The sequence below is a fragment of the Esox lucius genome, chromosome 21 (assembly GCF_011004845.1).
Source record: "Esox lucius isolate fEsoLuc1 chromosome 21, fEsoLuc1.pri, whole genome shotgun sequence".
Lineage (NCBI taxonomy): Eukaryota > Metazoa > Chordata > Actinopteri > Esociformes > Esocidae > Esox > Esox lucius.
Window position 1 is genome coordinate 22,445,955 of NC_047589.1, and position 16,533 is coordinate 22,462,487.

General features: G+C 42.0%; 1 protein-coding gene across 2 annotated transcripts in view; it reads right to left on the bottom strand.

Annotated features, from left to right (window-relative positions):
• Window positions 1-11,993, bottom strand: part of epb41l3a (erythrocyte membrane protein band 4.1-like 3a) — a 65,212-nt gene extending 53,219 nt beyond the window's left edge. The window contains exon 1 of one of the 2 annotated variants that reach the window (XM_034289214.1): window positions 11,808-11,993. The gene's annotated coding sequence lies outside the window, so the exon portion shown is untranslated. Of the gene's footprint in view, window positions 1-7,650; window positions 7,673-11,807 lie in introns of those variants that run through there. The other variant, XM_034289215.1, reaches the window with a different exon arrangement.
• Between the last annotated feature and the right edge of the window lie 4,540 nt (window positions 11,994-16,533).

The window sequence follows — 16,533 nt, forward strand, 5'->3', positions numbered from 1 at the left end:
TCATGCGTTCCATATCGTAAGCATGCCACGCCGCCCTATTGAGGTGCTGCTGATTATGCCTGTCAATCCATCTGAATCAAGCAGGTTTTTGGCAAAGCCATGTGTTACAGTTAAGAGACAGGGACAGAGACAGTGTCATGAGGCTGTCCAGACTCTCCCAGGTCAACCTCTTACATTCTTATGCCACTTTCTCCGCCGAGAGTATAAGGTCAAGTAATCGTCACTTACAGGTTTTATTGCCAAAAACCTGTAAACAAGTCATCTATCACCAAAACACATGAATTATGGCTAAAATTCCATGGCTTGTTGGTGTGGTCCGGGCACACAGATACCCTCTCCAGTTCACAGCTATGTTAAACAAGAATGAATCCCCATCCGAGAACTTCCAGCATCACTCAAACTGCACATTCTCAGTGGTGTCGATTCACGCCCTGCAAGATCAGTTCACCAAATGGCAAATCCGGGCAGCGCACATGTTGTCCAAAACTGTGATTCAGCTGCTGGATTACACTCACCTGGGTGACTGTAGTCAGTCCCCATCTCTAATCTTAGTGTTCAAATACAAATGACCCCAGTGCCCCAAATGAAAAAAAAGCAGCAGGCAGGTTTCTATTGACCAAATGCAGGTTCATTGTTCAAACATGTAATAGAGACAGATAATGTAGCAGGATGCATTTTCTACTGATCAAAAACTTTATTTTTTTTTTCTTCAAGCGGGGCAGGTTTTTCTTTAGCTTCATTAGCGTAGCAATTTACAGATTTTTCAAATAAATTATTAATTTTGGAATATAAATGTTTCACATAAAGCTCCACTCCACATCAGATAATCATGAGTTATTTTTTACAGAACATTTTTACCTCTGAAGCTAAGCAGGATGGAAGACCAGATGCTGCTGGAAGCGGTGTTGGAGGGCAAGTAAAGGGGACTCTTTCCTCTGGTTTAAATATCAAACCCCAAAGCACTAAGGTCGTGAAGTGGACATCTTTCAAATGGGTTGTTAAATGGGTGTCCTGACTCTCCATTTTCCTTCAGACATGTGCTACGGACCGTAGTCAGAACATATTCTGGATGTTTATGATAGAGACCTGACGTGACAAAGCGTGTGGGTGTGATCACTCTGAATGTAGATCTTATCCAACCACCAGGAAATGTAGGTGATGTGGCAAATTGTGGAGTTTGCCTCAACTGGTTTCCCCCGAGTTCAGCTCTTACATCCAAAGCAAGGGGATCCAGCCCATTAGAACGGCCTGGTAAACCCTTACTGCTCTACCACTGCAGTCTGTCCTGCCAGGTTGATTCTGGTACTAGACCTGCCTTTACACAACCCAACAGCATAGAAAGCAGGAGCGCTACAAAACCTTAAAGAAGCACGGCTTCCTGGAATCCAAGTGATCGATTTTGCAGAGTGCCAGGGCCACATCGAGCAGACAAGCTCTGGACCTTGTGGTTTGCCCCACGTCACAACAGCAGTTAGGCCCAGGAACTTTTCAACTGACTGACGACTGGTGCTGCCACGCCCCCTGCATGTCCTCACTCTGCCATTGATGCCACCCGGTTCTGGTTCACTACCGGCAGCATGGGCTCCCTTTGCCCAACCTGGAGTTTAAGTGCCAACCCCCCAAATACCTGTGGTTGTTGCTGTGGCACCTGTACTGTGACCTGAGTGGCTCCGCCCTGCCTCAGCTTCAGGACTTTATGAACTCCTTTCATTAATAGTTTTAAGAGGTGGGGGTTGTGTTCTGTTCAGCACTGATTGTTCATGTAGCATCCATGATTCGTGTCACTGATTGCACAGTCTGTTTTGTTGATATGAAATCCCTAGGTGATTTCGGGGGTTCTGTTTCCGCTGTATAAGTGAAGTGACTTGTGCAGATAAATGCCAGCCTCAACTGAGAACAGGTGTTCGTTTTGTTATTTCTTTCAAATATACCAACAAGTTTATTGCTGTAAATAAAAACGTGCTCAAGATCCCAAAATAAATAATATGAATAATCATAATGTGAATAAAGTATTTATATTCTTAAGTCAGTGATCATCTCATTTCTGCTCACATTAGCGGCCAGACTGTCACTAGCCATGTTATATTATGGTATGTGGCTAGCTGCTGGCTACCGGTGGCGGAGCTGTCTGACAAAGATCTGTTTAGTGGTTTAGTTCTTCAGGTTAGGTAAGGCATAGAACTATCAATCACTGTGCCAATCTCTCGTGTCATGAGTGACTCCTCTTTCTTTGTCCCAGTTGGCATTGTATTCTGGTGGTAAATGACTAAACTGTATTCAGTACAGTGAGTACTGTGCTAAACTGTACTCATTGTATTGAGTACTTACATCCAAGTAATCCATTTTTTCCACAGTTTTTCTTGGGATTTATTTCATATTTATTTATTGTATTTTTGTACTTGGAAGTTAATTGCATTCAACTGATAGCAGGACTTAATCCATCCTGAAATAATAGATGAAGAAAAAAAATAAAAAATTGGCCCTTCAGACCAGAGTTGAACAGCCCTGCCCTAAGGGAAGAGGCACAGTGAGCTCACACAAGCCAACTACTGTAAATTAACTGGTGTTTGTTTGCTGGATTCAAACTCACACCGAAAATCTAAGTAAACAATTGAAATCACTCATAATGTGACTCAGTAGTGGAAGTAATGGCCCCCATGTGCCTGTATGCACTCCTGACAATGTCTGGCCATGCTCCTGGTGAGACGGCGGATGGTGTCCTGAAGGGTCTCCTCCCAGACCTGGATCCGGGCTTCAGTGAGCTCCTGGACAGTCTGTGGTGCTACTTGACGGCGTTGGATGCACCGATACATTACGTCCCAGAGGTTCTCAATTGGATTCAGGTCTGGGCTATGTGAGAGCCAGTCAATGGCATCAATGCCTCCGTCATCAAAGAATTGCCTTCAAACTCTGGCCACATGAGGCAGGGCATTGTCCTGCACCAGGAGGAACCCAGGACCCACAGCACCAGCGTAAGGTCTGAAGATGGGTCTGAGGAATTCATCCTGGTACCTAACAGCAGTCAGGGTACCATTAGCTAGCACGTGGAGGTCTGTGACCCTCAACTGTGAAAAAAACGGGGTGCCAATGGCACTGGCAATTCTGGTTTTCTCTGGCAAATGCCAATCAAGCAGCAGGGTGCTGGACTGGGAATGGGCTGCAGGTACCGCCTCATGCTACCAGTTGTGACAAGGACACTAGCAAAACGCAAAACTAGAAAAGAATCAGTCAGGAAGGATAAGGAGAGAGCAATTTTTATGGCCACCACCTGCAAAACCATTCCTTTTTTCAGGGTTGTCTTGCTGTTGCCTCACCAGTGCACCAGTTGTCACTTTCATTTGAACCAAAACTGGTGACACTGATTCACAATCACTTAAGCTTCCTAACTGGACAGACTGATATCCCTGAAGTTGAACTGACTTGGTGTCATACTATGATGATCACGTGTTCCCTTCATTTCTTTTCAGCAGTGCAGTTACTGGAAAACATAATGGACTAGCCTGTGACACCAAAAAACCTTGAGTTGAAGTGAAATGCCAAACAGATGAACAACTGGACTGACAATATTGAGCAGAAAACAGGTGACAGAAACAGTGACAAATTCCCACTTTTGTAACAAAATCCAACTCATGGCCCAAGTTTAGTGAGTGCTATCCACTAAACCACTGGACCAAATCTAATAAAAACGTTAATGAGAACAGGGCAGAACGATGGAAGAGACTGATTTATTTACTAGACGGTGAAATGCGCAAGCCACCAGGTCCATAAAACAACATGACGGACAGACGGGTGACCGGGAGGACAGTCGCAGCGATGACCCTGTTTCCACCATACATCCTCTTTACGGTCTCAGAAACTGAACCGCCTCAGATCCCAATTCAGCTGACGCAACTACATCAACACACCGCCCCCATCGCCCACAATGCTTTATCAATGAGCTCAACCGCATTACTCAGTCCCATACATATTCTGCTACGGACTTAAACTATCATTAGGAATCCAAATCTCACTGTAATTTGATTCGAATCTCCGACTGTCACTGTGATGTCACCATTATGTCATGAGCCATCGTTATGCTTATGAAGATGGCACCCTAGGCTAGATAGGGTAGTGGGCGAGGGTCTTCCTTTTTCTCTCCTCACGTTAGACTGGTAAAATAGAACCTCAATTATTCAAGACCAGGGGGCGAGTCCAGACACCCGCCCACAAAGCAGAGACGTGTTCTAATGAAAAGCAACGAAACAAAGGCAGAGATGGCCCGACTGGCTGACGGTGATGTAATGGGAAATAGTGTATGTGTGACTGTGTATACCTGTGCGCGTGTGTCTGTGTGTGTGTAGTGTGTACAGCTGATGATCTTCACCGTGTTTTAATGACTTATTAGATCATTTGATTTGATTCAAACAAACAAAAAATCCTGATCTCCAAAATAACGGGGGAAAAAACATGCCGTGCTTAAAGTGGAACGCCGAAAAAGAAGAGGAATTACGCCCATATCTTTTCAGCGAGGCCCTTTCCCGAAATCCACCAGTGACGCGGAGACACAGGGCATTCACTCAGCAGGTGCAATGGATCACTGCAGCAGTTCTTACAGTGAGCGGAAGAACTCTCCAAGGACACTCACTGCCTATATTATAGGCCTACCTCACGCACCTGTAAAAACCACTGGCTGCTCTCCCTGTAAAGCAACAAAACGGCTTCTGAGTGCAGCCATGTGTGAAGCAGTAATTTAACACACGCTCCTGACTGCCCAATTCTTTAGATGACCTTAAATGAATCTCCACTCTGCCACATTAACAGACAACTGGGCGGTACTGTTGCGGTGAACTGATTTTTCTAATAAGATTTACTTCTCTGGAACTGGGCTAAGACAACACACACAAACACACACGCGCGCGCGCACAGTATCAGCATGAACACGCGCACACACACAGACATGTAGGGCATTGCAGACATAACTCTTAACTTTCAAAGATACACCGCACCTAAGAGATTGCACTGATTTGCACATTCCTCAGGAACTGATTAGGAAAAACCAGGTGAGATGAGTGGTACTGATCCATGGTGGCTTTAGCCTAAATCTTTAGCCTAAACCACTGAGTAAGTATGCTGCCATACTCAGTGTACGTTCAGAACAGCCACATGGAGAATCCTAGGTAGACACTGTCAAGTGTAAATTCTGTTTTTTGTTTTGCTTTGCAACTTACTTTCACCTGCCGCGGGCAAGCAGTCAATTCTGACAGATCTGCTGTGGTAACCCACCCACACGCACACACACACACAGACAGACAGACACACACACACACACTGACTGAAGTGATGGAACACTCGTCTTTGAAGCTCCGAACTTCCTTCTCTACCAGGCTGTTTTTACCCACTCCAACATGACTTAGACTGTAATTGCTTTGCTGAGGAAATGGGCTCTATCGCTTGGCAGCTGCTCAACACACTTTCAGGATGATCATCTTTAACAATGCCTGAAACCTCGAGAAGTCATTTACGGTGGACACAACTTGGAAGAATCGCCACACCGTTGGAGTGAAAGCCAATCAAATCACAACCTGCCAAACAACCTCAGGAGGAATCCAACCTTCAGAGGAGGCTGGAAACAATGACAAGGCTCCAGGACCTACGACTGGATACTGGGGAAAGTCCTGAGAAACCAAGATAACATACTTGTTGTTGGGTTTCAAATTAATACACATCATCTAAAGACAATGCCAAAACAGCTCTACATTTTGACTCCACAAGAACTCACTCCTAAAAGGTGTGTATTTGTCATAGCTACAGTATTCGTATTCATTATGTAAACCCTCAAAGCAGCTGTATGTAGCTTGCTGAGTTTAACTAGTCATTTAGAAGTCCAAAAGGCTAAGGATACCAAGGTTTACCCATCCACCAGAAAATACACAGCAGCATCTGAACTCAGGTCTCAGTCACTCAGCAAACAACAGGCTTCCTTCTACAGACGTGACAGAATTCACAGTGGGGTTGTATCATTAGAGATGCCCTCTACTTTTCTGTTTCTTATGCTCACTTCCTGTAACACTAATGGCTATTTGACCTTGTTTACAAATCACCCACGCAAGGTTTTCATAAGAAATGATCAAGCAATCGGCTACTTTACTCTTAACCTTATCAAAGCGATTATGCTTGGTCATTGCAACCGCGACACCAATGGCTCGCCAGAATTGAACCAATGATTTTTCAATACCTCATGTAAAAGCCCGGAAAGCGAACGAAGAATATTGACTGAGGAGATGAGCTTTTAGTCATGGCCAAATAAGTCAATAGAAGAGCTTTTGAGGCCAAAGACTTCGGACAATGTCAATGAAGAAACATGATCAATGATGACTATTATTACTGTTACTAAATGTCCATTACTCATCATATAGTGAATGGTTATTAAGAACATTGGCCACAAAGGTTCTCCAGAACTGAACAAGTGGAAGATGAATTGCGTTAAAATTATAAGTCTGTTTGAGCAGAACTATTACTGGAATACACCAGAGGTTCTGGTGTTTGTGTTTTCCTAACAGATATATTGATGTGTTAGGACTGGACAAAGGTGGCTCTTAAGCTGCTTTGCAAGTGCAGTGAAATTTGCAAAAACTTGAAACTTCCATTTTCTAACACATTTGGAGCCAGAACTAAACAGGCAACAGTAAACATGTTGTCCACCACGAATTCCCGGGCCGCCCCCGGGCCGCCCCCGGGCCGCCCCCGGGCCGCCCCCGGGCCAATCAGTGAAATGTATTTATTAAAATTGTGCCTGCGGTGTCTGAGACATTGCGTGGGTTAGCCAAACTCAAATGTCTGATCATGTGTGCCAACTTGTATTACTATGAGTCAAACAGATCCAAACATATAGACGTGCTTGTTAGAGTGCCACCGTGTGTTCGATATATGTGCTTGTGTATGCTGAGTCTTGACAGTGTTTGCAACATGTGTACCAAACTGTGTTACCATACGACATAATGTACACATAACCATGAATGCAGAGCAGGTGCTGCTTGGTGTAACAATCACATGTTCATCTATGAAGACCACAGCATTGTCTATGGAGAACACTTCTGATCTTGGCTTGCGTGTAGTGCTAGTGTTAGACCTGCTCCTCTGGTTGCTGCTAGTACAGACTGTCATAGTTTGGAGTGTGTGTGTGTGTGAGCGAGTGTGTGTGTGTGTTTTCAAGCTAAGATGACAGGAGAGAGGGAGTTGGTTCGGGAATGCTATGTGTGAGCCTGAGAGAGAGTGCAAGGCCATGTGAAATTCTATCTTCCAATCCTAAAAGGGAAATATAACTTTTCATCAGTCCATAACGATCTCACATCCAGGGGCTACTATGTATTGCTTTACGAAAAGCAATCAGGAAACTGTAATGGGAGTACAGAAGTATTTGCAATTTGAATTGGCAATTTTGCGCCGAGGCCATGCAGAAACACTGGAACAACTGGCCAGGGTATTTCAATAACTAATGCAAAACGTGCATGATGCTGAGCTGGAACTTTGACTGTCGTAGCATTTAAAAATTCAGAATCCTCCAGCTCCTGTGGCTCAATTAAAAATATCTGTTCAATAGGCATGAGTCATGCTTGTAATGGAGCACTTTATGACTTGCTGCTGGGAAAGGAAAAAGAGGCTGATTTATACCTGCAGATCGATTGTTTCACTTTCTTGCGATCAAGTTGCAGGAAAACAGTGTCCTTGGAGAAAATGTGAATTAAGGAGAGCTAGATAAATAGAGAAAGGCAGGGAGAGAAAAGCAGAGAAAGAAAAAGAGAGAAAGGGAGAGAAATGGAAAAGTAAAGAAAGACAGAACCAGAGAAAAGGAAAAGTAGAGAGAAAAACCAGAGGCCTGTTGGTGCAGGGAAATACTGCCCTTAGAAAAAGAGTGGAGAATACAATAACATTGGAGAGTGAGAAAAACTGGGTTGGGGGTTGACAGACGGGGGGAGAGGGGGAGAAAATCAGAGGGGGAAAAAAAAGAGAAAGGGGGAGACAGAGAGACAAATAGAAAGGCAGAGGAATGACAGATTCAGAGAAAGAGAGATAAGAGAGATGGAGGAACAGAAAGAGAAGGAGAGATGGAGGGAGGGACAGAAAGAGAAATATTGTGGGGAGCTGAGACGGACATACACAGATAGGGAGTGAAAAGAGAGAGTGGGAGAAAGACACAGAAATCTGAGTGAGATTGAGAATATGAGAGTTATATACATTGAAAGATAGAGAATAAGAGATAAAATTTGAAACTGGAAACCCCTACACTACCAGGAATGTTCGTTCCAAGTTGAGAGGATGGCATCACACCGCTGATGTAGATTAAATGGTGGTATATTTGTTGCGAGCAGCCAGTTCCATGTCAGCAAACTGATTGAACCCTTTTACTGGTAAATCGCCTGGGGGGGGGGGGGGCATGAGGCATTTCCGCACTCACTACTCTAATCCACTCTGGATAAGAGAGTTTGCTAAATGATGTAAATACAAAAGAATAAAACAAACTGGTCTCGCTGTCATGTTCCTGGGAGCACGCTATCCCGCTGGATCCACGCGATAAAGGGTAAACTAGCCGCGAAGGGAAGCACCAGGTAACGTTTAGGTATGTCGTGGCACTCAGGTGTTCCACAGCGGGTGTCAGTGATCCTAACGTGGGCCAGGAAAACAACCCTCAGTCCATGACAACACTGCTAACACCCTGACGGGCACCGACACATGGCGCTTACGCTAAATCATTACTCTGCCATCGGCATGACACAACAGGAACCACTGTTTGTTTTCCGCACCTCAGTTATTCAGCGTTAGTAATTGAGAGTCCACTGGAGCGGTTTCTTTTTGTTTCTGGCTGACAGAAGTGGTACGTCTGCCGCCGTAGCCCGTCCGTGATACGAGCAAGCTGTGAGTTCCTGAAACGCTGCTCTGCACATCACCATTATCTCACTGTGGCCTGTCTTGTCAGCTTGCGCCATATTCTCATTCAACCTCTCTCGTCGAGGTGTTCTTGCACAGGGTTGTAGCCAACTGGATGTTTTTGGTTTGTCGCAACGCTCCAGGCAGACCCCTGGGCATTATGGAGTGTGAGAATCCAGGAGGATAGATGTCTCTGAGATACTCCAACCACAGAGGCATAGTCACTCCGGTCACTTGCACTGGCCATTTTAACGCTCCATCAAACAGTAACATGCCTCGATGCTTGTCAGCCCGCTTGATACAGCAAGACATGGCCATGTGGCTTTTTATATTTATGGGCAATCCCATTTTGTGAACAGAATGCTGTACCTAATATACTTGCTGGGAGTAAATACGAGTAAATATCAGTTGCTTTAAACAACAATAACAGCATGCGAAACAACGACAGGCTGACAGCTATACAGCATTTCAATAGCTTAGCGTTTGTAGGGCTCGGCTGACAGACATTTGTTGTGGTTAATCCACATCTGTGGGGGGTTCGGAAGATTAAATATCAGGCAAACAGGCCAAAACAGAACAGGCTGTCCTGAAAAGAACCTCGCCAAATTCAGTTGTGCTTCTTCTCTTTATTTACTTCCCGGCATCAGCCAAAGGAAGTGTTCAGTGAAGCATCCGGCTGTAGTGAAGTTAGACCAATTTAACTTTCTCTGCTTATGCAATATGACATTTGCTGAGCTATGGTATGCATTTATAAGCATCTAAGGCATTTGGACACTGAGCCCCCACCAACTGAGTAGTTGTAGATTACTGTAGGTCTATAAATATGATCACACAATTTGTTGACCAGTGACAAGAGCAAAACCAACCAGCATTATTTTAATTGTAAGGAAATGCATTTATTTGTACTCACCATGGCAGGTCATTCAGAATTCCATTCCAAGTTGATCCAAAGTGATGTGAGGGAAAGAAAATAATAAAAATCAGAAGTCCAACACTTAATAACATGAAATTTGATGAATCAATAACACACAACCAACAAGAGAAAAATACATAAATGAAAAATACAGTTATGAATCAAAATGCATCAATATTTGTATGCCACCAAATCAGACCTTGTGCAAAACTGGAATCAAAAATATGGGAAATGTGTTTGACATGTAATGCCCCCAAAGTTAGGCCAGACATCTGTGCAAGACAATTACATCAACACAACATTCTTGCCTGCAAAGACACAGGAATCTAATATTGTTCACAAGCTACTGCTACAGCCAGAACTGTAGCAGGTATTACCATAGCCTAAGACAGACTTATTTTAGGTGGTTGCGAAAGGAAAGTTTAAATATGTATTTTTTTCCACTCATTAAAAATACATAAATGTCTTCTAAGTACATTGAAAATAAGTATTTCCCAGATGGTAGAACATTTTGGAGACACGTATTATTGCTTTTATGTTAGCTTTTCTAGTTTTAAAACTGACAGCTATGATGTCCCATCTACAGAAGAATTAAACTGACCCCTTCAACAGTGTTTCATCAACAGTTCCATTTATTTTTCCAATTTTCTGTCAATCACTGTGTTTGATTTTTGTCAATTGTTAACGTTTAGATTTTAGTCATTTACCAGATAAACAGATTTGGCTCCTTATTGGTACAGGGATTCAAACCAGAAACCCCATGAATATTGGCCCAACACCCTGACCATTAGGTTGACCAGGGATAGGTAACTCTGGTTCTGAAGACCCAAAACACTTCTGGTTTTCCTAATTTCCTTGGGACATTTCCTTAGGACACAAGGTTTGTGTAGTTAACTAACAGACAAGTAAGGAAGTGTTTTGGAAAACCATGAATTTTGTTTTTACAAAATGTAATATTGTTTGATTATAGGGCTTACTTGCAGAACATAGTTTAGGTACAGCAGTTTATACAATAGCCTAACATAGTGTCTTTATCAAGAGCACAACCTTCTGTTTAGAATTGCATGGGCCACAAATACAGGCTTCCACATTGTGCAAAGAAATGTAAGGACTGTGGCACACCCTTGTCTAATGGACCAACTTAGAAAACGACAGCTCCTGCAATAAAGCACAGCATGTCATTGACATAAAGCACTGTTTTTAAAACAGATTTTTTTTTATTATAGGCTAAATATGAGCAAATTGTAAAATTACAATTAATCGCGATTAATTACAGAATGATATTACTATTGTATTATTTATTGTATATTAACTACTTTACCAAAGCCAATGTAACAGTATACAGGCCTTGATGTACATACAGGGTAAAACATTTATTTAGACTTAATGTATTGGGTCCTCAGTGGCCTGAACAAACCCGGGGTCCTTGACATTGAAAAGTTTTAAAACCACTAGAGTGTATTACAGTACAGGACATTAATATCATGGCCGGTCTAGACCACACCAAAAAAAGAACCCAATCGGTTCTGTCGGACCAAAGAACACGTCGGCGTCGGACGCGAGCGTCTAGGAAATTAATTCCAGATGTAGGCTATATGGTCTATCCCAAACCGTTAAAAAAGTATCCGCTACGTTGCGTGCAGAATAGGCTACTTTTTAATCGTTTTATACCTAAAACAACAAATGAAACAGAGATTCATCATCATTTAAGAATAAAAAAATGTAATAGGCTAGTCTATCTTCATCAGGAATGGATGTGGAATATAAGCAACATTTCATAAGAAAAAAAAAAACCGCAACGGACATTGGCTACACATTAAAATTTGAAGCTGCAACATGGTACTCTATCGGAACAACCGCGTAGTTTTACAGTAAAAACACTAGGTATCTAACTATGTGCAAAACACGAACAGATGTTCACGATCTCATTCAGGCGCTAAAGTCCATCCCGAATGAACTAGTAGGAGACTTAATCTGAAGATATGTTTACCTGAAACCTGAAGGTGTTTTTGTCTTCAAAGCACCAAAAATAGTACTACAATCCGCTCAGACGTATACCGTTATTTCTGAAATGTCTAGTTGGCGGGACGACGTAAACCCAATTCAAGTCAACGGAGAGTGCCTCACACCTGCAAAACAGTCCTCTCGCTTTCTCCACAAGGGACTGTGGCTACAACCGAACTCATCGCTCCACGCATACACGCCCCCGTATTGCGCAATTGGTTACTCTCAACTCAAGCCTTTCCTTGCAAGAGAGGTCACACCCACTATGAACAAAGCTACTTTCCATAAGCTGATAGTTGAATCATCATAGGCCAATGGTACTGTCAGTTAAAATAATAGTCAATGATGTGGGCCGGCTGTTGAATCCGGTGGCTTTTATTGAGCCAGATAAAAGCTGCTACTATCGTTCTGGGCTACTGTATTCAGAAAAATGTCACTGCTCCTACTTAACACAATTGCTGGGAGAATAGTCTCTGTAATAGCTATTAATATAAAGTTGCATGCACCAATTAAGAACTACCCCAAGACAGTAAACTGATTGTTTCTTAGCAAATGGCCATACAAAATTATACTATGTTAGGCTACTATAGGTCGATCATCATTGGAGAAGGCACACTAAAGTAATAATTTCTGATGAATGTGTCACGTATTTCAGAGACTGACTCTGAGTGAAAAGTGAGGCAAAATAACGAAGTTGATTCACCAGCCCTGGGTCTGGTAATTGCCCTCAGACCGGGGTACCCCAACCCTCGTCTTCCCTGGGGCCTGAACTTTTTCAATTGACAAACTTTTGTTAAACCTCCCATTTTGCGTTGGATGTGTAATATGTCGTTTATATGTGCATAACCTATTATTAGAATCACTACCATATCTCGCTTTGCGATGAAATTCCAAACATGACATTGGCCACATTTCAGCACACAAATGATATAACAGGCTACAGTTTTTGGGTACTCGTTTTGGGTCGGTACACCACTTCTCCCAAATCGCAGAATGCATCTGCAGTAGAAGGCGTATATGGGTGGACAGAGATGCAGATATTGCCCATTAGCTGTTATAGACAAATAGCAAGCAGTTTACCTTATAACCGACTGAAAGATAAGTCAGATGTGTCCCTTCTAAGATCTAACGGGGACGGTTTAGTGTGAAGATATCTCCAAATCACCCTTGAATGCGATTTCATGGCGTCATTAGCTAGCATAGCTTGTGCGTAAAACAAGTAATTGGGTAAAAATGCAAGCTGTGATATGTTTTTTTTTTTTGACAAACATGAAAATATGTCAGTTTATCGCTTCACTTGGTTGCAGTAGCATGACCACAATGATCCACTGTGAAAGGAAACCTTTCTGGATAGCGCTAATTGGCTATAACAAGTCTGTCGGCCTTTAAAAAGTTCAAATAATCTCTATTTGTTTGTCTGAGAAAATGGATTGGCATTTTCTGGACAGGGATATGTCATCTCCGATGTACGCAAATACATGACATATAGTTCCCATTGAGAAATCACTGAAAATCACAGATAGCATACAGATAACAAAAAAATGTCCATAGCTACTGAGCCGCTGAGAATAGAAACGGGATTAGAGCAGATGGACATGTGTAAGCTTTGTAAACTCAGCTCTAGTTTTTGACTATGATTGGTATTTTCTGAATAGGGACTTCATTTACGCTTTCTGCTGATGGATTCATTCCATTAAGATAGCACTGGAAATTACAGACATAGATAAAACCTATGTCAGTCTGGCTGGAGACTTTTGCTTTCCTGACATTGTTTTTTTGGGCCTTCAAACTCAACTCTAGACCCAAAGGCCATCTTTCCATTGCAGCTCTCCAATCAGGACCTGTTTTTAACCTGGGATATCTGGTTTGGTGAAATTAAAGATGAGTTAGAACAGAAAACCACCAGGCTTTGGACCTCGTAGGGTTAGAGTTGAATACCCCTGGATAGTGGGTCGTTGGTATAAAGTGGAATACTGGCTTCAGGTGGCTATAAGTGGAAGTGCAAGTCCCCAGACAGCTTTCCCAGACAGATTTATGGTTTTATTTACTTCATATAAAGTGTTTCACTTTGTTTATATAAAAATGAATATCTAATCAATAGAGACATTACATTAAATGCCAGTTATGCCTGTTAGATGAATGCACACAGTACCACAGGAGAAGACTAGTTATAGGATAAGTTAGGTGGCAAACTAAAATTTTAAGGGAATATAAAGTGTTAAGGGATGATAAAGTGCCATGTTCAATCAAAAAGTCACAAGGATTTGAGCTTTGTGCCCAGAAAACCATGTCTAAGGGCTGTTGGGAACGATGAAGTGTTAAAAGACAAGGTTTATCCTTTATACTGGCCATCTACTACAAACACCATAGTGTCCTTATTGCCACTAGAAACCGCTTCCCAATGCAATTAGAACAGTAAAACATCTTTTTTTTTGCTATACCTGTAGTATATAGACCCATTTAACACAGCATTCAGCCAATCAGGATTCAAGGTTCAAACAAACCTGGTTTCTAATTTGAACCTGATAAAATCTTTCCCATCTCCCTGGGTTTTCGACTCAATAATAAATCCCTTCATGTCTCATTATTGGCTTTTATTCACAGTTCCGTTTCTCCAGTCAGGTCCCACAGAGATTGAGGCATCAAGCACGTAGAGCTGCCATGTCGTCTGGCATGATCAAAGTGAGGTGTATTAGAATGCAAAGCTATCCTCTGGGAAAAGAAGACAGCCACTGAGACGACTGGCGGAACAGACCGGCTGCTTTTCCCCCTCATTTCAGTTCTGAATAAGCACCTGATAATAAGTATTGATAACACAGTGCATTGAATACATTCTTTGATATTAGTGCAGGGTTTCCAATTATTTCTAACGCGCTGGAGCATGTCCAGTTCCACCTGTCAGTGGATCACCCACTTTGTCACCAAGTGTGAAGTTGTGTATAGGCTCACCATTTTTATTGTATTAAAATGTGTCAGCTAGGTTTTGTGTATTTGTTTTTTTATGTATTTTTTATGTGTTGTCTACCAAAGTTCAGTCCAGACGTCATTGAGGAGGCTGTAGTGACGCAAATGGTGTAGCCCAGTAACACAAGGCAAAATGATACGTGTGTTCTGATTCTAAAGTATGTCAGAGAAGAATGGTGAAGCTAGGAGGAACATCTGCAAACGGGTTACATCAAACTATGGAAGGGTTCAAGTTTAAAGTTAAAATCTGTAAAATATATTTTTTTAAAGAAATCCCCAAATCCATATTCAAATTACAGAGAAAGAAATATAGCCTTAACATTCACTACTGATAATGAAGAGGATCGATCAAATTGAAATGTTTTGGGCTTAGCAATTGACTGGAAGGTCTTTAGTACCTGACCAACACGTTAGGGGTCTTCTCCTGGATCGAGGAGGACAACTGGAGCCAAGACATGAGCGGGCTGGACTTGCTAGGGAGAGCGGGGCACAGACTGCTCATACATGAGGTTAGCCGTGGCTGGACAATAAGCTGAGGTCACTGCTGGTCTGGGGGCTGGGTTTGCTGAATGGCTCCTGGAGCACCAAATGTTAAAATAGTTATCAGAAGCATAATTGCGTGATGAAGCTTGTGTCAAAAACAGAAATTGTATGTAATTTCTGTTGCAGATTAGATTTTTTTAATCCATTGTGTTTTATTTATTTGGTACCATGGTAACTCCAGTTGCATGCATGGTATACACAGCTGACTGGAAAAAATATACTACTGCTTTCCTGAATAAATGGATTGTGCCTTTAGAAAGTCTTTACCCCCTTAACAATACAAATCAGAAATGACATGGCAAATGAAGGTTTAACTAATACACTACTTACTAATGACGTTAACAAAGTAAACATACAATTAATATATAATTGATATGAAATTAAAAAAAATATATTCATAATTACTCAACCCCCAGAATCTATAAAAAATATACATAACCTGTACAAGTAATTTTAGCTGTGAAGTCTTCATTGGTAAGTCATTATAAGTAATGCACACCTGGAATGTGCCATCAAAATACTTCAAGCTCTGTCCAACTGACATTTTATAGTTGTGAATCCCTCTGGTGGACTGTTGCGTCATTACAGCCTCCTCAATGACGTCAGGACTAAACCTTTTACAGTGGGCGGTGCTTCGAAAACGGGTGTTGGAGAACTGCCAGAGTGTCCGTTTGCAATGAATGAGCTCATGTTGTTTTCATCTAAAGTACAGTTATAAATACATAAAGTAAATAGATCTACACTTAGAAAGACTTCCTTCATGATAAAAAGTAACAAGTATTTTCCTTTTTTTCTTGTATATAACAAGTACAGTAGGCCCTTTTCCAGGGTTTTTAAATGTTAATGTATTACTAGAGCTTTTACACAGAGGGCGCTATTACCATGGCGATAACTTGGTACTGGCATTAGGATGTCTAAACAGACAGTTTGGCCCAGGTATACAGAGTTGATGGAATGCTGCTTAGTCTGGAAAGTGTAATAGTAAATAGTTTAAAGGACATCATCTCTCGACATCATCCTGGTTTTCATACAAATACTCTTTAAATGTTCTAGCAGAACATATGTGGGCATTGTCCGTGGCGTCGTTAGCCCTGGGCGTCTGGAGCTATAGCCCTGGATCTTTTATGAATAGCCCCGGATCTCAAACGGAACAAAAAAATTTTTTCTAAAAATATTTCCCCTGATCTATTCATCTATAATTCCAA